The sequence below is a fragment of the Schistocerca gregaria genome, chromosome 1 (assembly GCF_023897955.1).
Source record: "Schistocerca gregaria isolate iqSchGreg1 chromosome 1, iqSchGreg1.2, whole genome shotgun sequence".
Classification (NCBI taxonomy): Eukaryota; Metazoa; Arthropoda; class Insecta; order Orthoptera; family Acrididae; genus Schistocerca; species Schistocerca gregaria.
In genome coordinates this window covers 620230216-620251304 of record NC_064920.1, presented here as the reverse complement: position 1 = coordinate 620251304, position 21089 = coordinate 620230216, and the positions used below count along the sequence as shown (strand labels likewise).

The window sequence follows — 21089 nt, the reverse complement described above, 5'->3', positions numbered from 1 at the left end:
CCTCTCTATACCTACATTTTAGACCGCTGTTTTCGGGGATAAAATAGGCTGGTGTTGCACCCTTTACAGCTAGGTGTTTAAATATTTTCTTGGATATGCTTCCACAGTAAGGAAAGAGATAGTATTTCATATCTTTAACAACAACATCACGTAGAGCGATCTGGGTAGTATACTCGCCATGTAATCATTGCGCTACATTTGAGAGAATTCTAACAGTCGCAGCGGTCTTGTTTATTCAAATCATGGAATATTTCGGATGCTGTTGCCCTACATATAAAGTGGTGTCTTTCGGGAGTGACTCAATTTTTTGTCCGGTTTTCTAGTTTATATGTATAATTGGCTCTATCTGCCCAAACTGTCCGCGCACCTCGGATCTTCACAGAGGTCGCAACCGCAGACTGGGTGTGAGCGGGAAGACGAAGGGAGCGGTGCATATTAATGAACTTCCTAGGACCTCCGGAAAGCACAGCACAGGATGCAGGAGACAACCAGCGGGGCGGCGGCAGGTAAGGAGCCTGCGCTCCCAGCCAGCAGATGCGGCCGCGGCCGCGGCAGCTGCAGTCGGCCTGCCGTTGGTGTGCAGGTGGTGGGTGCCGTATTGCTCCACCGTGCAGAGCTCTCTGCTCAGTGCCGGTGACCCACACATCCAGCCGCCGCCACACTCCTGTCCCCATACTTGGACCACCCTCATCTCCAGATCCACGTCTGTCGGGCAGCAGGTGAGGTTCATCGTCCGCACGTTAATACCGTGTGGCTATAATTATAGCTACTCACCGGGCTCCAGCGTGGTCCGTAATTATCATAAGGCAGCGAAACGTGGCAGGTATTCTAATGCGTTACTGCAGAACCGATTTACGCTAGAAAAACTTAGTTCACATTTTCCCCACCAGGTGCATATGTGGTGCTGTACAGCATCACGTCAATGTCTCCGGTGATAATATTGAACAAATTGTGTAAGTGGCGGCTAATAATAAAATCAACATTATGCCTTTCTCACTTGTTTTGCCTTTCCTACTTACGTTCCGTTCCAAATCTATTACATATGGTAACACGTCTATACGTCTTCCTAGTATTCACAGCGCCAGATTTGCATCTGGTGGCCAAAACTGGAACTACTTTCTCCACCGTGAATCGGTTCCGCATTAACGCATTAGAATATATTTAACGTTTCGCTTACATACGATAATTATAGACCACACTGGATCTCTGTGAATAGCTGCACTTTAATAATAATCACACATTACATTTTTATATATCAGCAACAGTGCTGAAATTGTAATTCGAGGTTTTAACGAGACAAAAACTGACGTAATGTCCACGGAGAAGAGTCGCAATTATTTGTTGTAAAAACGATTTTTTATTGTCCGTCTAGACTACTTAAGACAAAAACGAGGGAAAAAGAACAAACTGTCTTCGGAAAAGGTCGCAATGGATCATCTACAGGTTGTCAACCTAGCTATAGAAACTAGAACTGAAAATCAGTTGGCACTTTGTACAGTGTTGGTGAACTACAAGTTATCGTTCCATTCTGTCACAATAAAATGTGAGCTGGCAGCAGCTGACAACCAAGGAAATGAATCATAACAAGAGAGAGCGACGTGCAAGTGCAGTATCACAGTGAATATAAAAAGGAAACCTATAAAAATGATATACAGTAAAAGAATAGTAGTATGCAAAGTACAGAATGTTGCAGAGACAACAACACGTCTAAAACAAACCCCCTGACAAAGCTGTGACTTCAGCGAAACACATCTGAGTTAAAAAAAAAAAAAAATGTGGACACAAGAGTGAGCTTCAACCTCAAGGTAACTAACTGTATCAGTTTGTTGAGGGATATATAGACTACGTCTACAGAGCGAAAAGTTCAAAATTGAGAAAACATGTGGGTAATGCGATACCATTTCCACAAAACTATTTTCTGCAATCCTGGAAGAGTCCACCAATTCATTAAGCTGATATGAAGGAGGAATAAGCATAAACAGTTCTTATCCCAAACGCCTTCAGTTTGCACATGGTATCTTTCAAAGTTTCGTTTGTTTCGGATCCAGAAGAACTTCATCAAAGGATGGAGAAACTGAACACAGAATGTACGGCAGTACGATTGAAGGTTAGTTATAACCAGACTTCGAAACTGTACAGTCAGCATGCCCATAAATAAATATTAAAGAGTAGTAATGAAGACATAGAAACACCTGACGAATTTTTATACTTAGGACAGCTGTAAACAACAAGTGGATCTTCAGTTAAGAAATAAACAGGGGGATAAAAATGGTTTCTCGAAAAAAGCTGCGATGCCCACAACCGCTCACTTTCGTAAACTGCTGCAAAATTAAATATTTCACGGAACCAGTCTGTAGCTGCTATCTGCCTACTCTGTTTACATTTTATTTTTACGCTGCTACGTTCTTCACCAAGAAACTAGGAGCAGTGCTCGAGCAGAGATAATGCCCGGGAACACGTCGAATGAAACGCTACTGTATAATACAGCCTTGTTTTACGCATGTACTTGAAAATTCAGATTTAATGTGGGATGTTTTGAAATGGAAACTGTTTATGGATCTGAATCGAAGGCCGCGTTATTTCAGGATAGGACCATGGCGCAGACTTCGGCTATGTTTGCTAGCGCTCCAGGTACGACCAAGGAATACCAGGTGACGGATTCTGTTATCTGACACACAAGTTCTATGATCGCCTTACCTATACTAATCTTTAATTCTACGAGTTATTTATTTTGTGTACTGGAAATTGCAGAAGAAAGTATCAACCAACGAGTTTCAGAACAAGTATTACAGTGAAAATAAGATCTATAACATCGCCATTAACTCCCCAACTGTTTTAATTCCATAGAATAATCGCACGAATAATAGCTACGGAAGTCCACAAACTGCAAATCACTTTCGGTGCAACAATCTTTGTGGCAAGAAACAGGAGAGAAGCCTAAGTTTTGTAGAATGTATGTAGCTTGGTGCCGATTAAGACTACTTCCGAGGTTACATCTAGCAACTACAGCACGTAGACACGACGGTTAGTTTTCTTTGCTTTCGTTAAGCATAGGCCGTATCATAACGAATCACTCCAATTCACGGGGGGGGGGGGGGGGGGGGGGGAACAAAATAGTGAAAGAATTCTGGTAAGATTATCATTGATGTAGAAGCACCCGCATTTAGCAAACTGTGACAAGCGTCCAATCCTCATCAAGAATCTGCTCAGTATTGGATTGGATTGGATTGGATTGGCGGATTAGGGAAGGACGGGGAAGGAAGTCGGCCGTGCCCTTTCAAAGGAACCATCCCGGCATTTGCCTGGAGCGATTTAGGGAAATCACGGGAAACCTAAATCAGGATGGCCGAACGCGGGATTGAATCGTCGTCCTCCCGAATACGAGTCCAGTGTGCTAGCCACTGCGCCACCTCATTTGGAATGCTTAGTATTAGTTTCCGCAGTAGCACCGTTTAATATTGTAAAATAGGTCCAAAATATAGGTCCGAAGTGTAGAATCCTCCACATATGTCTATAGACACGTCTTCGATCTGGAATATCATTGATTAGAGTGCAACAGTCTTCAGTGACGAGTACCTACCGCTTCGAATTGATCACCGATAATCAGGTTCAAATGGTTCAAATGGCTCTGAGCACTATTGGACTTAACTACTGTGGTCATCAGTCCCCTAGAACTTAGAACTACTTAAACCTAACTAACCTAAAGACATCACACAACACCCAGCCATCACGAGGCAGAGAAAATTCCTGACCCCGCCGGGAATCGAACCCGGGCGTAGGAAGCGAGAACGCTACCGCACGACCACGAGATGCGGGCGATAATCAGGGAAGACGTGCGTGGAGATGCTCCGGACAGCGACGGGATGCCAACCCGATTGTCGCCCGCCAACCAGGAGCGATGTTCTGGTTCAAATGGCTCTGAGCACTATGGGACTCAACTGCTGTGGTCATCAGTCCCCTAGAACTTAGAACTACTTAAACCTAACTAAAATAAAGACATCACACACATCCATGCCCGAGGCAGGATTCGAACCTGCGAGCGTAGCAGTCGCACTGTTCCGGACTGCGCGCCTAGAGATGTTCTGGGGTACGATTTCTTTCCATGACGCCCTTACAGCACAGCGATACTTCGACGATATTCTACACCCTGCTATGTTGTCGTTCTTGGGAGGCCACACTGGGCTTACATTTCAGCAAGATAATAACGACCCGTTCACACACGGCGAGTTTCGACTGCTTGTCCTCGTACTTGCCATACACTATCTTGGTCCGCGAGGTAGCTGTATCTTTCCCCAGCTGAGGACATTTCGAGCATTATGGACAGGGACTTCCCAACCATCTCGGCATTTGATGATCTAACGCGCCAATTGGACGGAATATCTCTCAGGAGGACATACGAAAACACCATCAATCAATGCCAATCCGAATAATTGCTTGCATAAGGACCAGAGGTGGGCCAACGCCTTACTGTCTTCTTCAATTTGTGAAGCTCTTTCCCTTGAATAAATCGTCCATTTTTAACTTGTAGTCATTTGTTTGTCTGTACATCATTTGTTTGTCTGTACATGTACATCACATCCGTCGATTTCAGTCCCATTCGGTTATTTCTTCGTGGTGCTCTATTTTTTTTATATGTGTGTCTTAGAGTGCATTTTTAAGAATCGAATTGCTCGAAGTAATTCCAAATCACACTTCTCTTAGGCTTGCGTAAAATCACTTTTAGGCTAAAGACCCACTCAAACGGAGACTGGAGTAAATGAAATGAACACGAAAGACTACACTTAAACACTGATTTTACAGACTGCCTTTACATGAAAGCCGTTTCTGAGATGTTTCCTTTTCTTTGTACCGCATTATCTGTTGCAGAAGCATCCTTAGGAGTGTGTCCACTAGCAAGTAACTTATCAAGCGACATTTGCAAGTATTTGTAGACGATTGTACATTATAACAAAAAGTTGCACGAGTTTACTTCTTCGTGTGGCTTGGGCGTACTGATTTCAGGAAGGTGCTGCAAGTACTTTGAGAGATGTTTTCGCTATAGTGGTGCAGCTTGAGATAGGCAAGTAGAAGCTTTAAGTGTTGGACTTAATAACAGCAGCTGCCACAATGATTGCAATATAATGCTTATTATTGTTATTATTATTATTATTATTATTATTATTATTACAGAAAAATAGTGAAGACAAAATGTTAAGAAAAACAAAAAACATAGAGACGAACAAATATGACTTTTCAAGAAACATTTTATTAATTTCTTGTCTTCAGTGAGCCGGAAAATTGTGAATTTTTTAGCATATTTCGGCGTATCTTATCTCAAAATATAGCGCAATATTTTCTGTTGAGTCCTGCTTTATAACCCTATTCTGAAAATCGCTGGGCCGGCCGCGGTAGCCGACCGGTCTAGACGCTTCAGTCCGGAATCGCGCGACTGATACGGTCGCAGGTTCGAATTCTGCCTCGGGCACGGATGTGTGTGATGTCCTTAGGTTAGTTAGGTTTAAGTAGTTCTATGTTCTAGGGGACTGATGACCTCAGATGTTAAGTCCCATAGTGCTCAGAGCCATTTCAACCATTCTGAAAATCAGTGTGTTTCGTGCCCCACAACAGAGGAGAGCACTCCACTTTCTGAATTAACGATTGCGTTCTTTCACTGGACCTCAAGTATTTATCTTTTCGACACTGACATTCTCGTATCGGTATTGAGCACACTGGCAAGTTCGGCTAGTAATTGCGGTAAGATGCAAAGAACTGTTAACATTAACTTGCGGAAGCTACTTCTGAAAGTAGAAATTTGCTGAAGTTAACTACCTGCGATGATTACACGTCAAATGACTTGCAAAAGCAATTTGTACAGGCGACTTGCGGAATTATACTTGATAGTGGACACACGTCTTCAGGAAATTGCATTACTATTCCTCACAGCGGATGTACTGCTCAACCATTATTGCTCTTGACTTCCCAAGTGCACTGGTGATTAAGGAAAACGCATCGCAATGTGAATGCTTTCAGTACAGTTCTGCTTATTCAGGGTGTCCTCATGAAATATCACGATAAGCCGACAAAAGTACCCTCACACCCAAGTACAATAATATTTTGGTCGACTAAGTCTAAGGCGATTGGTTATGAGTAGCATTTCTTTGTTGCGCACCGAGGCAACTCGGTAGACAACACCCCCTTTCGTCCGTCAGGGGTATGCGGGTGCCAATGTTGTTGCTATAGTCTGACGTTTTGTTTTTAAAGTCTGAACTTTACCTTCGGTAGAACGTCAAGTTTCAGAATCACCGCAGTCAGAGCTGAAATTTCAATACGAATTTACGAGCTTCCGATGTCGGAGCCCCAGCGCGGTGTAGGGATCAGTGCCTGAGGACGGAGCCGGGGGGCGGCGAGGTGCCGGGCGTACGTGTGGCGGGCGCGCACGTGGTCCCGCGTCCGGAAGCGAGTGGCCAGCCACGTGGGGCGACCTACTTCTCGGCGCGCGGTTCACGGGCAGCCAGTGTTCACCCGGACCGCCATGTTAGCGGCGTTATTTTCAGGTGGCACTGCTTTCTCCCGGGTCGCGCTCGAGACCCGGCGCTGTCTCTGCCGGTCTCGAAACTTCACCACTGGCAGAACACTTTCACACTAGCAACTTCCAAGTGGCAGCGTGGCTTCCGAGAACGCCAATCAATGCGAAACCTAACGCACACCTGGCGCGGATACAGCGTTTGGATCTGGGAAGGTTGTTAAACTTGGTTGCTATCTCCCCCCCCCCCCCCCCCCAAGTTATTACTTGCAGTCATCCGCGCTTTTAACGTAACCCCCCCACCCCTACTGAGACACACACAACGTTTAAAAACACCAGAAGCGACGTAGATAACGCTGAGACACCTTTTGTAAATGTAATCTGTTGTAAACGTAGAAGTTACAAAATTATGGGCCTGGCTGTAACAAAGTAAAAGCTGTTCTTATTTTGTGTTTCCTTCTCTTTGTCCCTTCGTTTCTTGCTTACAGGAGTTATTTAGTAACGAGAACGTAGGTCATTTACTGGCAACGACGGAGTTTGGAAGCTAAATTACTTGTAATGCAATACGATAAGTTTCTGTTATACTCTAGTTTGCAATAAACTAGCGCAGACCACGAGACCGGTAACAAAAAAAAAGATATATATGTTACCTCAATGTTAACACATAACGGTCTACCTCAATGAAAAATACGTGGCCGTGCAGTTCTAGGCGCTTCAGTCTGGAACCGCGCGACTTCTACGGTCGCAGGTTCGAATCCTGCCTCGGGCGTGGATGTGTGTGTTGTCCTTAGGTTAGTTCGGAACCATGAACCTTGCTGTTGGTGGGGAGGCTTGCGTGCCTCAGCGATACAGATAGCCGTACCGTAGGTGCAACCACAACGGAGGGGTATCTGTTGAGAGGACAGGCAAACGTGTGGTTCCTGAAGAGGGGCAGCATCCTTTTCAGTAGTTTCAGGGGCAACAGTCTGGATGATTGACTGATCTGGCCTTGTAACACTAACCACAACGGCCTTGCTGTGATGGTATTGCGAACGGCTGAAAGTAAGGGGAAACTACAGCCGTAATTTTTCCCGAGGGCATGCAGCTTTACTGTATGCTTTTCCGTAGAAATATTGGAGCACGTGACCCTACGACGTATCTTAGAAAAAAGATTAAGGAAAGCCAAACCTACGTTTCTAGTATTCGTAGACTTAGAGAAAGACTTTAAAAATGTTGACTGGAATACTCTCTTTCAAATTCTAAAGGTGGCAGAGGTAAAATACAGGGAGCGAAAGGCTATTTACAATTTGTACAGAAACGAGATGGCAGTTATAAGAGTCGAGGGACATGAAAGGGAAGCAGTGGTTGGGAAGGGAGTAAGACAGGGTTGTAGCCTATCCCCGATGTTATTCAATCTGTATATTGAGCAAGCAGTAAAGGAAACAAAAGAAAAATTCGGAGTAGGTGTTAAAATCCACAGAGAAGAAGTAAAAACTTTGAAGTTCGCCGATGACATTGTAATTCTGTCAGAGATAGCAAAGAACTTGGAAGATCAGTTGAACGGAATGAACAGTGTCTTGAAAGGAGAATATAAGATGAACATCAACAAAAGCAAAACGAGGATAATGGAATGTAGTCGAATTAAGTGGGGTGATGCTGAGGGAGTTAGATTAGGAAATGTGACACTTAAAGTAGTAAAGGAGTTTTGCTGTTTGGGGAGAAAAATAGCTGATGATGGTCGAAATAGAGAGGATGTAAAATGTAGACTGGCAATGACAAGGAAAGCGTTTCTAAAGAAGAGAAATTTGTTAACATCGAGTATAGATTTAAATGTCAGGAAGTCGTTTCTGAAAGTATTTGTATGGAGTGTAGCTATGTATGGAAGCGAAACATGGACGATAAATTGTTTGGACAAGAAGAGAATAGAAGCTTTTGAAATGTGGTGCTACAGAAGAAAGCTGAAGATTAGATGGGTATATCACATAACTAATGAGGAGGTATTGAATAGAATTGGGGAGAAGAGGAGTTTGTGGCACAAATTGACTAGAAGAAGGGATCGGTTGGTAGGACATGTTCTGAGGCATCAACGAATCATCAATTTAGTACTGGAGGGCAACATGGAGGGTAAAAATCGTAGAGGGAGACCAAGAGATGAATACACTAAGAAATTCCAAAGGATTTAGGTTGCAGTACGCACTGGGAGATGAAGAAGCTTGCACAGGATAAAGTAGCTGCATCAAACCAGTCTCAGGACTGAAGACGTCAACAACAACAACAACAACAAGTAGTTCTAAATTCTAGGGGACTGATTACCTCAGATGTTAAGTCCCATAGTGATCAGAGCCATTTGAACCATTTTTTGATAAGTATGTCTGCCAAACACGAGACTCGAACCCTGAGCCCCACGCCCTAAATTCGCGCATGTCAACCCACAGCCACACCGACGTAAATACTTGACGTGGTCAGGTGCGACAAACCGATAGGTTTAGTCTACGTTGGCCCAGGTACCATTGGGACTCCGTTCGCTGACCTGACATTGCACTTACATATGGACTCTTTACACGTTTCTGTTTTCAGTTTCCATTTGTGCTTTATCTACGTCAAGTTTGGCTTGTTGGGTTTATGATGTTCTGGGATGACCCCTTGTATATAAGAATTCTGTTGGGGAGTTTGTTGGTGTAGGCCGCTGATTTACCTTTAACACTTCAACCTTTTATTTCTGTCTTTATCTGCTGCTAGGTTTGAAATTCTCCGTGGCTTTCGTAGGGGGCAATCTTTATCCTCCTTCAATCAGCTTTAGGGCGAAAATTTTTCTTATGATTTTTCGTTCTTCTTTCCGTACGGTTTAAAATCGCTCTGAGCACTATGGGACTTAACATCTGAGGTAATCAGTCCTCTAGCCTTAGAACTACTTCATTTTTGTGCAGTAGAGCCTTCTGTGAGAAATTCTCTCCACCTGTAGGTTCAGATATTTCATCTAGGTATTTGAAATTTGCTGTTTCTCCGTTATTGCAGAATATAGATAGCTCATCTGCAAAAGGTACGTTTTTAGATTCCTTCAGAAATTAATTTGCGTGGGTTATCTATATACAGCACATGCTAGATGCCGGTAAAGTACCGCTATCACAGTGTAAATGCTTACATATTGTGTAAACGTGTGTGAAGTGATGTACCAATTGGCTACCACAATCGAAACAGACAGATGGACATTAACACAAAAAGCCGCCCATACAGTCGCAAGCCAGCTTCAGCATTACGCTGCAAATAAATATGCAACTTCCGGTAAACCATCTCGAGATGAACCTGAAAAGGCTCGAATAATGGTTCATGGAAAAAGTGACTGGTTGCAGTTTTATCGATTTACATTCTCAAATACAGTATTTTCCTGAATTAAAATTTCTTGGAAAATGATGAAGTAAGTTCTGGGCACTGGTGTAAAGAATTATTATTACTTAGTTAAAATATTTCATATTAATTAAATTTATTATTATTGTATTTAAATATTTGCAGTCATAGGTAGAAAAAAGTGGGAGTGACGGTATTTTATTTATGGGGGAGAGGAGGGAGATGTCTTAAAACTGGCGGCTCGCCCCCAACCCCAGAATCGAACACTGACATTCGTGCCTTACATCCAGTCAGGTTTCCGACTGCACTAAAAACTTCTTATTCACTGGCAGAATGTGGCACTTTGTCTTCGCCGAACGTCCATCGATATAAACGTGAGGAAATACAGGTGTTCACGAGAGACCTGTAAGACGAAACGCCCTTAGACAATTTCTGGACACTGGAAAGAGTATGACATATATGGTAGAGGATAGAGCAATAATCAGGCAGAGAAAGGCGGCTTAAAATTACTTTCGCCGCCCAACAAAATCAATTCAACATGTTGCCCAGGGAGTTTATGTGCCATGGATAACAGCGTTTGTCCTCAGAAAGCGCCGAGGCAATATACATACAATGTACAGATCCAGCCATATGCGTCTGCTAGCCCAGCATCTACGATATTTCCGAATTGCACGAAAAACCTGATAGTGTCTCCGCCCTCGCCCACCCCCCCTCGAGCATTTCAGGAAGGGCGTCAGCAATTAAAAAAAATAATTTTTCAAATTTATGTTTATTTTGTAGCACATATCTTTTGATATATAAAACATATATGTTAGAGGAAATGTAAGAATGTTATTTAGTCCTAAGTGTGCCAAAGTGCAGTGCCACGCGTCTTCACACAGCATTCTTCTGCCGCACGTCGCTGTATTTCGCTCTGTGGAATTCAAAAGGGGATATATATTTTTGGAAGCCGTCAAGGATCCTATATTCAGAACAATGGAATATGAAATGTCCTGTGGTGCCTCTCCTGCCTAGTCGGCCAGTTTGGCATCCTATACCCTTAAAAAGACTCACAATTAATACTGGATGAGATTATTTGTGACCAGGAGAATAAGAAATCTTCATAAAATTTGCACTCTTTATTACCCATTAACTAATAACTTTCTCTTTTGAGTGACACAACAATTAAATATAGGAAACATAAAACCAGAAAAGGTAAGAGACAAGCAAGACAGTACACATTTCTTCAACTCTTAGGTCCCAGCACATTTTTTTCTCTCTAATCTTGCTACAGCTTTACAGGACGTGCTTTCCTTTCTGCGAAAGAATCTATTACCACGTCAAAGTTCGTCAGACATTTTGCTACATGAAAAATCAAAATATCGTTCTCTAATTCTGAAAACGATCTTAACACGAATAGTACCCCAAGACGTGTGGTTTCTTGATTTGATTGTGTCTATTTCACCACTGTCTGCTAGATGAAACGAAATAGGGCTTTCTAATATTGCAGCAACTCTACGAGGAACACACGCCAAATAAGCGAGTCTGATTTGGCACAAACGGTCATTTTTATGCACCTCATTAACATAAATTAGGGGACAGAACATAATTCTCGAAGTATCAATATCAAATGCCTATTAGGCCTACTATAAGCAAAAAGTTTTATGTTCGAAAATAGTTTCACATTTCATTCGTAGGTTCCAGGTTCTCAAGCATGAGATCGAAAAGAACTAGTACGACATATAAATTTGGAATCGTCATATTCTCTCACATAATTTGTATGATGTATCCGTTTCTTCTCCTTCCGCGGTCTAATAACCTTGTCGTCACTAATTCTTCCTGTCACTGCCAAAACTTAATCTCCTGTTAACTTCAATGACCCTACCAGAATAACCGGTTCAGTTATCGCTCGTATACTCCCCGGTTAGGTGCTATTACGTGTTCGTACAACAGCATTCAAAAATCAACTTATGATTCGTTCAGAAACCAATTTAGAATATGTTCAAAAACCAACTGGGATGCGTTCCAAAGTCATATGAATAATCGATAGACCAATGTGCACTGGATACTAGGTGATTTGTGAAACAAAGTGTTTTTTCTTGAAGAATATGAATTTGGCGTCCCCTGAAATTGCCGCCCGGGACAGATACCCCATCGCCCCCCCCCCTCCCCCAACCCCCCCCCCCCCAAACCCCAGCGTGTCGTCCACGATGGAAGGTAGGGTGGGGGGGGGTGACACTTGCCCCCCCTCCTTTCCTCACAATCCCTATACCGGAATCATGAGTACGGAGTTCACATATTATTCATAGATTCGTCTACAGTAAATGCGATATGTTGCTGGAGTCAGCCCAAATATTGCTCAGCACCTCTTTGATGTACGGCAGGATGGAATGCCTCATGCGTCGGTTTGTTTCTATAGCAAGCAAAATGATTTTTAAAGGGGAATTTTAACATGCCCATTCGATATTGCAAACGCACCATGCACAGTCACTAATATAATGTAGTTATTATGGCATGCTATATCTCGAAACTGACCGGCTTATTTAGACCTGTATAAAAGTTACAGTTTGTAAGAGACCTTCTGTGGAAAAATTTCTGCGGACGCCCATGGGCGTTGAATCACACTGTTGAAAATATAATTCTGGGAAATATTTCTAAGATGCTATATTTCAAATTTCGGGAAGACGTAGCAGGTATAACGTTCGAGTATAGGCTCCTAAGTATCCATATAACGTTCGGAAACTCGTGCGGAATACCTCCAAGTGTGCAGAGAATCATGAGATGATAATAGGCGAAGACCATCACAATGGGTGTATCGATCGAACATGGTTTGCCACTGCTCGCACATCTGCAGTAGCACTCCTGGTCCTAACAAAGCGCTGCAATAGAGCATCGGGTGTCTGGAAGTGAGTAGCGCTTTTGACGAAACATTTCAACGGAGATGCGCCCACCACGGTCCCAGACATAGAGACCCTCGAATTTTTCTTGTAGGAGAACTACAAGTTCACATTTACGTCACAGAAATGCGTGATCGCCAGTGCCTCAGAGTGTGGCTTGCTGGACAATCACTACCATCAGTCCACAGACGTCGGAGCGAATTTGGGTGGAAACAGAAGGCAGACCAAACATCCTTCCTGCAGTCAAAGGAGCTACGAAAGTAAATGAAGTACACTTTTAGCGCCTCTGCACTGCAACGTAAGTCAATTCAGAGCTCACGAATACCTTCTAATTGCGCAGAATACGCAGCACATTCGAGAAGTCGAGGAATAGCTTCTGCCACTCAACAGGCCTGACACTACTGTAGCTGATGGAAAGTAGAACTCAGTGCCAGAAAATAAAATACCCTCTCTGTGTGACCCATGTAAATTAAAATATTCTCCCAGAATATAGCGAAGAATCACACGTTTAACTGTCCAGTTACATTAGCAAAATTTTGCTGTTGGTCGAATTTCTACATCTACATGACTACTCTGCAATTCACATTTAAGTGCTTGGCAGAGGGTTCATCGAACCACAATCATACTATCTCTCTACTATTCCACTCCCGAACAGCGAGCGGGAAAAACGAACACCTAAACCTTTCTGTTCGAGCTCTGATTTCTCTTATTTTATTTTGATGATCATTCCTACCTATGTAGGTTGGGCTCAACAAAATATTTTCGCATTCGGAAGAGAAAGTTGGTGACTGAAATTTCGTAAAAAGGTCTCGCCGCGACGAAAAACGTCTATGCTGTAATGACTTCCATCCCAACTCGTGTATCATATCTGCCACACTCTCCCCTATAACGCGATAATACAAAACGAGCTGCCCTTCTTTGCACCCTCTCGATGTCCTCCGTCAATCCCACCTGGTAAGGATCCCACACCGCGCAGCAATATTCTAACAGAGGACGAACGAGTGTAGTGTAAGCTGTCTCTTTAGTGGACTTGTTGCATCTTCTAAGTGTCCTGCCAATGAAACGCAACCTTCGGCTCGCCTTCCCGACAATATTATCTATGTGGTCCTTCCAACTGAAGTTGTTCGTAATTTTAACACCCAGGTACTTAGTTGAATTGACAGCCTTGAGAATTGTACTATTTATCGAGTAATCGAATTCCAACGGATTTCTTTTGGAACTCATGTGGATCATCTCACACTTTTCGTTATTTAGCGTCAACTGCCACCTGACACACCATACAGCAATCTTTTCTAAATCGCTTTGCAGCTGATACTGGTCTTCGGATGACCTTACTAGACGGTATTCATATCACCATATTCCGCGGTCGCGCCCAGCACACAGCCAACAAATGATAGGAATTCCAAAATGTACGCAATAAATTCCAAAATTTGATCTGGTCAATAAATGACATCAGTTTCAATTTGTTAAACATTACGAGTAAGCATTACACATTTTTGGTAGCTAGTTTCCGTGACTATATTTCAAATATAAATAAATAAAATAAAATAAATAAAAATAAAAAATAAATAAAAGCACGACGTAGCCAGTTGCTATATTTTATGTTTCTTTTATTTATGTTAAGTTTCGAAGGCTTTGCTGCACTATCATATGGCAGCTCTGGTGTTTAGCAATGTACCTGATGAAGCAATAAAGCCTCCGAAACCTGTCGCAAAAACAGGAAAATATAAATTTTTACTAACTATCACCGTTATTTTTATTTACACGTAACGACTAAGCGTCACACAGTAATTTATGCATGTATGAGATTATCTGTCAACACATTAGGTAATTTCTGATAGATGATAATGACAGGATAATGACCGCATGTAGTACAGTTAAATTCATAGGCTTCAGCAACAGGAGCCGCACTTGCACCCTCCAGGAATCATTGCTAAAATTGTGAGGATTCCTAAGAGTCGCCAGGTGCATTTTCTCTAATGTTTCGGAACTAATTTGCATTTTCGTTTTTGCAATGTGTGGCTGGAGCCAAGCCAACGCTGACAAATACTGCCCATCATGTCTTTCAAGCGACACCCATTGTCGATAAGCGTCGGTTTTTGTCCCATTACAAACAAAATAATTTTAAGGCGGAATTTTAACTGGCTGTTAGATAGAGCGGTCCCGAATTAGTTTAGTGGTGCATCCGATTTATCGATATGTGTTAACAGGGTCAGTAAAACACGAAGGAAATCTATTACCCAGGCAGCAACAGCAGGCCCTGGCCCGCGCTGAACGCTACCGCCTTTCCTCAGCGTTGCTCAACCGCTGCTGGAGTACCGGTTATTCTTCCTGTTCGACTAACGTTGTTAATGCATATCGGTAAAACAGTATCGTACTAGACAATTCAGGACCACTTTATCGAATCGGCAGGTAAAATTCCGTTTTCAAAATCATTTTGCTTGCAATGGAAAGCAAACCGAGGCATTCCGTCTTGCCGTCCATCAAAGGCGTGATGAGCAGTAGTTTGGACTGACTCCAGCTACATATCGCAAAAATGAAATTTCCAATATCTGCCGAAGCATCAGTGAACGTGTGCCTGTCCACTTTTATGGGGGACACCCGGTACGTATGCACGATGTCTCAGAGTTTTTGTATCAAATGTCTAGGGGTGATAGATCACGTCATGGGAAGCAATGTTTGTGACACAAAATGTAGCCTGACGCACCCTGCGACGTTAGGCAGCCTTTTTTACTGGTCATGTCCCCTGGACACAGCAGAACATAGGCATTCTGCAGCGTGTGTATGCCTTACGTGTTGTCTTTAATTAAGTCACCTGCTCCATGTGAAATGGAGAATTAAAGTTCCTGACTGCTTCTAAAAGATATTTCTCCCCTGAGAGACATTAATTCTTAAGATTTTCTTGTTCAAAATCACTATGAACTTGTTGGGATTGGTAGTCTGCAGCACATTTAGTTAGTAGACATTGCTAATTCGGTTAAATCGAGTATCAGCGCCTCCAAATACTAAAACACGCCTAGCGTCGTTGGGAAGCGTCAGCGAAAATTTTGTGTCTAACAATTTTTTCCCTATGACGTCATCTATCACCTCCAAATGTTAAATACCGATGGTAAGCAATGAAATATTAACGATGATTTCCTGCGTGCCTACTTTCCATGATAGGAAAGACCATAGTCGTTGTAAAATTTATTAATTTGGAATTTATTCTTGTTGTTTCTGTGTTGCGTTTTTCCTCCGTCATTTTGGGATTTACCTATTTCAGATTTTTAATTTTCAGTGACAACGTTATTAATATATTAATGAAAATATTTCTTGAATACCCTAGAATTAATCATAAGAAATGTAATTTCTGATCGTTAAAACAAATTGGTGGCTTTCATATTCACATTAATATATAGTGATGTATACCTTGCTCATACAGATAAATATGTTTACCTTTTTTGCTGTCAAAATATTCCACCTAAAAGACATAGAATGGATATCTATTAACCGTTTAAGATACAACAAGTTACGTATTTCTTGTCAAATTTAGTCCTTCGGGCAATACGCGTTGTCAAACTGTATGAGCTACAATATAAAAAGTAGCAGTTTTAGAATATTACCCTCTTGTGCAGACGCCTGTGGTGAATTTGTAATACTGGTACATTTGTCTATGTGAACTTCCGTAACAATTCTATATTGATTTGCAGGTCGACAGTCGACGTTCGCCAATTGTGTCCTTGTATGCCAACGGAGGTGAATCAGATTTTTTGCATTGAATTTATAAGCGGCACCTATTACCGCATTGTCGTATCTGTTATAAAAATATAGTGAGTTGCGAGGTGACAGTGGAAACGTACTGGTTTGTTTCATTAATTTGTGCCGTATCAACGGCAAAATATTACCCAAGGTACTGTGCAGCTTCCTGCAACACCACAATACTTCTTAGTAACCGTCGAAACTGTGTTACGTGCTGCATTATTACCAAATCCGACACCTTTCTTATATCTATTGTGTAGCTGTTTCTGTTATTTCGTCACATAACACCCTATGAAGAAGAACTTGGTCACTTTGAGTGCGATTTTCCTCTACTCATTCGATACGTTTGTCTCAGTGGCACTATTCTCCACTTTAAAAAAACCAAAGATATTGTACTTAGTTCCTGCTAGCTCTTTGAAACTGCTCTGGCCTTTGACATGATTTTCTAAGCGTTATGTATGTGAGGAAATGATAGTTAGTTGCTTGCTATAATTATCACGTCAGGCACTTAATTCTCTTGCGGTTATGATGTAAATACGATTGTACATTAGACTATGTTATCCACATAAGGTTGGCCCCGGTTGAACGGTGGTTAAATACTATACGACGGATTAAAGATATTGGGGTAGATTCCCGACCAGATTTAGGATATTTGTGTGTCATTTATCGCTTCTTTCATTCATGAAAATGTTGATTAACGAATAAAATGCCGAATTTCTCCATCGTTAGGAGCCCACATTAAACTGTTACTTCCTCTACAATTGGCTGGGTGTCAGTTCAAAGATCGGAGGAAGGTTGAGGCACACCTAGTAGAGCGATGTGGTGTTTAAACATCAATCCTCAGGTAGATGACACTTTAGCTTTAAGATTTCATCACAACTGATGACTGCCAAACGTCAAAAATCAACTAATATTGTCTGACAGATAGTTAAGACCTGATACTAACGGCAACGGTCTCGTCGTCGATACTTAACTCTCCGAAAGTCACGTTCATGTCTGTTATCATCTTTAGACATCTGTGTAAAATATTTTAATTTGTAAAATGTTCTAGACCGGTACAAAAGATCATCGTACATCTTGTGTCTTCATCCATGTGCTGGTTGCTTATCAAATTCGGAGCAAAAAAAGAAAAAAAGTGCTTCAGTTCACAAATAATACACTATTTCAGTAATTAAGATGTAAGAAAAGAATTTGGGGACAAGAGTAAACCAACTGGCTCGTACTGAATGCCGCTCGCAACCAGCATCTTCAGAGTATATAATTACGCTAGAAGCTAATTACTGCTCTTTCATTTGCCATATGCTGGCCAGTCCCAAGAGCACGAACGCTTTATAAGGACATTTTTCGCTGTTTTCTTTTTCTCCTCATTAATATGTTTCAAATGTAAACGCCGTCCCCACACGTCACACCACAAACAGCCATTTCACGTGTAAACCCACAGTCGAGGTAGAAATGAAGAGAGCACTATGTTTCTCTGTCCAAGAATCACACAGTTCTGGGTGTTGCTGTCTCACTTTCAAGTAAGATCTGATTGAGTCAGACGCACTTGAACGAAGATATAGAATTTGCTGAAAAGAACTTTTTTTTAATGTTCCTCACCATCTGTCTCCATGATGTGACACTTCGATAACAAGTTCTTCCCATCTTATTTAATACAAATCTTCAGCGATGAAAGTCGTTAAACGTACTTGATGCAGAAAGACGAATTAGAACCGAAAAAATGAAAATACTGATCAGCGAAGTGCACGCTCTCGAGAAAGAAGAAACACCAACCAAATTTCCACGGATAAAAACACAATTTCCTGTGTGCTGTGTAGCAAGTTATCTTACTTTTAGCAACAAGTATAATTTTATACATCTATAGTAGCTTTCTTTGATGGTTAATAGAATGCTTAGTTGTTTATGGTCCACGTCAAACTATATCCAAATGGTTAAGACAATTCAAAGGCTGAAGGACAATGAGGGCATATCACATCACTACGGTGTTGGGTTGGGGAGGGCTTTACTTTCTTTCTGGCTTTCTTTTTGGCTATGCCTCTTTTCATCCCGCTAATAAGCAGAAATATTGTCAGCGATATGCAGTTATTATAGGAACACAATTCTGGGAGCTCTGATAACATCATTGTTCCTGAGCATGTGAGGATGCTTCGGATGAGTAATTTGAAAAAGCAAATGTGGAAGAATGTTAATAATCATAAAATTATTCTTCGGTGTTAAGCAGTGTAGGCACCCAAAAACTGGATGTAATAAATAAGACGTGATTTTTTTTCAGTTAAAAGCGAATCAGGAGACGAAAATATAGTATATCACTATCGAATCTCAATATCATAGGTCTGCTAACGAAACGACGTAGCGCATCGGCAAGACGATGAGAAAACAGTTGTTATGCAATGTTTAAGTACACATATCAAGTCAGATACAGCAGTAACATTCATTTGGTGTCTGGAAACGAAATTTGGCACTTCTGAACAATATCTCTAACTATTTGTGAAGAGAATAGTCTGTACTGACAAATAAAAGATTTAACATCAGCATCACGAATGCAAAGCAGTTTTTACCACGATTGTAACCTGTAAATCGCGTCTACCAGAATGATGTACTCTACGCAACTTCGCTCAAAATAGGTCAAATTTAGTTGCAAGCGACTTATTACGAATGGATCGCTGGACAGAATACTAGCAAACGATATTATGCACTTACGTACGAGATGGAGCAGACCCCCGCTTGGCGCGGACGCGACGTAAACATAAAAGAGTGGCAAATCACACTGCGCACCTCTGTGAAGCGCACTCACTGGGGAACGCGAACACACTGGCCACGTCCCGCCAGCACTCGACTTGGCCGCCGCGAGCCGCCATGGCTGCCAACGTTGCAAAGGCACACGGCACTGCCGCGCCGAACGCCGCACGGGTCTGTGTCCAGATAAATGAGGGGATACGGCGTATAAATAGTAAGCTGTGATCTCGTTCTGTTTTATTCCTGCCTAACTGCTGCGGATATGGACATCTTAAGATTATTGTGTGATTGCGGTTATCAAGAAAACACGATATCATCATTTCATGGCGTGGATCTCATAGTGGTTGGTAGCAATGACACACATCATATCTCTCCCGACCGGGAAAATGTAAAGTCAGTTCCCGTTATTTATCGGTTTCTTTGTAAAGGAAATTTAATTTCTTCTCCTTTAGAGAACGCAGTAGCATACTTGGTTGTTTGCGCGCACTAAGAGAAAACCTTCTTGGCACAAGTTTGTTTGCACAAGGCCATTAAACCTATGTAAATGCAGAATTTGGGAGAGGGGAGTGAGTGCTCAGATGCACATAAAATGTGAAAAATTCATAATTCAGAAAAATCTGCCGGCAACGAAATGAAGATTTACATAATAATAAGGAAAGACATGAGATGCTCAATTGAGTTAACACTTCAAAAGCACACATCTCGTGGTCGTGCGGTAGCGTTCTCGCTTCCCGCGCCCGGGTTCCCGGGTTCGATTCCCGGCGGGGTCAGGGATTTTCTCTGCCTCGTGATGGCTGGGTGTTGTGTGTTGTCCTTAGGTTAGTTAGGTTTAAGTAGTTCTAAGTTCTAGGGGACTGATGACCATCGATGTTAAGTCCCATAGTGCTCAGAGCCATTTGAACCAACACTTCAAAATAGACATCCGATTTGTGACGGACCAATGACAGCGTGGCCTCGCAGCGAGGCCCGTCAAATAGTGGACCAATGAAAATATGACCTCACTATGAGAGGAACAAAAAATTGAGTTTACAAACTGTAACTCAAGCAATTAAAGTTCACTTCCTACCTTCCATCATCAGTTATTCTTCTTCCTACGAATGGTTTGAATGAAATATTATGTAAACATACCGTTACTGAAATGAGCAATTCTGGTTATATATCTACTATTGTTTTGTTTTGTTGTCGACTGGTAAATGAAATCAAATCACAAAATCATACACTCCTGGAAATTGAAATAAGAACACCGTGAATTCATTGTCCCAGGAAGGGGAAACTTTATTGACACATTCCTGGGGTCAGATACATCACATGATCACACTGACAGAACCACAGGCACATAGACACAGGCAACAGAGCATGCACAATGTCAGCACTAGTACAGTGTATATCCACCTTTCGCAGCAATGCAGGCTGCTATTCTCCCCTTGAGACGATCGTAGAGATGCTGTATGTAGTCCTGTGAAACGGCTTTCCATGCCATTTCCACCTGGCGCCTCAGTTGGACCAGCGTTCGTGCTGGACGTGCAGACCGCGTGAGACGACGCTTCATCCAGTCCCAAACATGCTCAATGGGGGACAGATCCGGAGATCTTGCTGGCCAGGGTAGTTGACTTACACCTTCTAGAGCACGTTGGGTGGCACAGGATACATGCGGACGTGCATTGTCCTGTTGGAACAGCAAGTTCCCTTGCCGGTCTAGGAATGGTAGAATGATGGGTTCGATGACGGTTTGGATGTACCGTGCACTATTCAGTGTCCCCTCGACGATCACCAGAGGTGTACGGCCAGTGTAGGAGATCGCTCCCCACACCATGATGCCGGGTGTTGGCCCTGTGTGCCTCGGTCGTATGCAGTCCTGATTGTGGCGCTCACCTGCACGGCGCCAAACACGCATACGACCATCATTGGCACCA

The 21089-nt window shown here is 42.4% G+C and overlaps 1 protein-coding gene across 3 annotated transcripts in view; it reads right to left on the bottom strand.

Annotated features, from left to right (window-relative positions):
• Positions 1–19254, bottom strand: part of LOC126359375 (uncharacterized) — a 661877-nt gene extending 642623 nt beyond the window's left edge. Inside the window, exon 1 of one of the 3 annotated variants that reach the window (XM_050007626.1) lies at positions 19141–19254. The gene's annotated coding sequence lies outside the window, so the exon portion shown is untranslated. The remainder of the gene's footprint in view (positions 1–19140) is intronic. The other 2 variants (XM_050007624.1, XM_050007625.1) reach the window with 2 other exon arrangements.
• Between the last annotated feature and the right edge of the window lie 1835 nt (positions 19255–21089).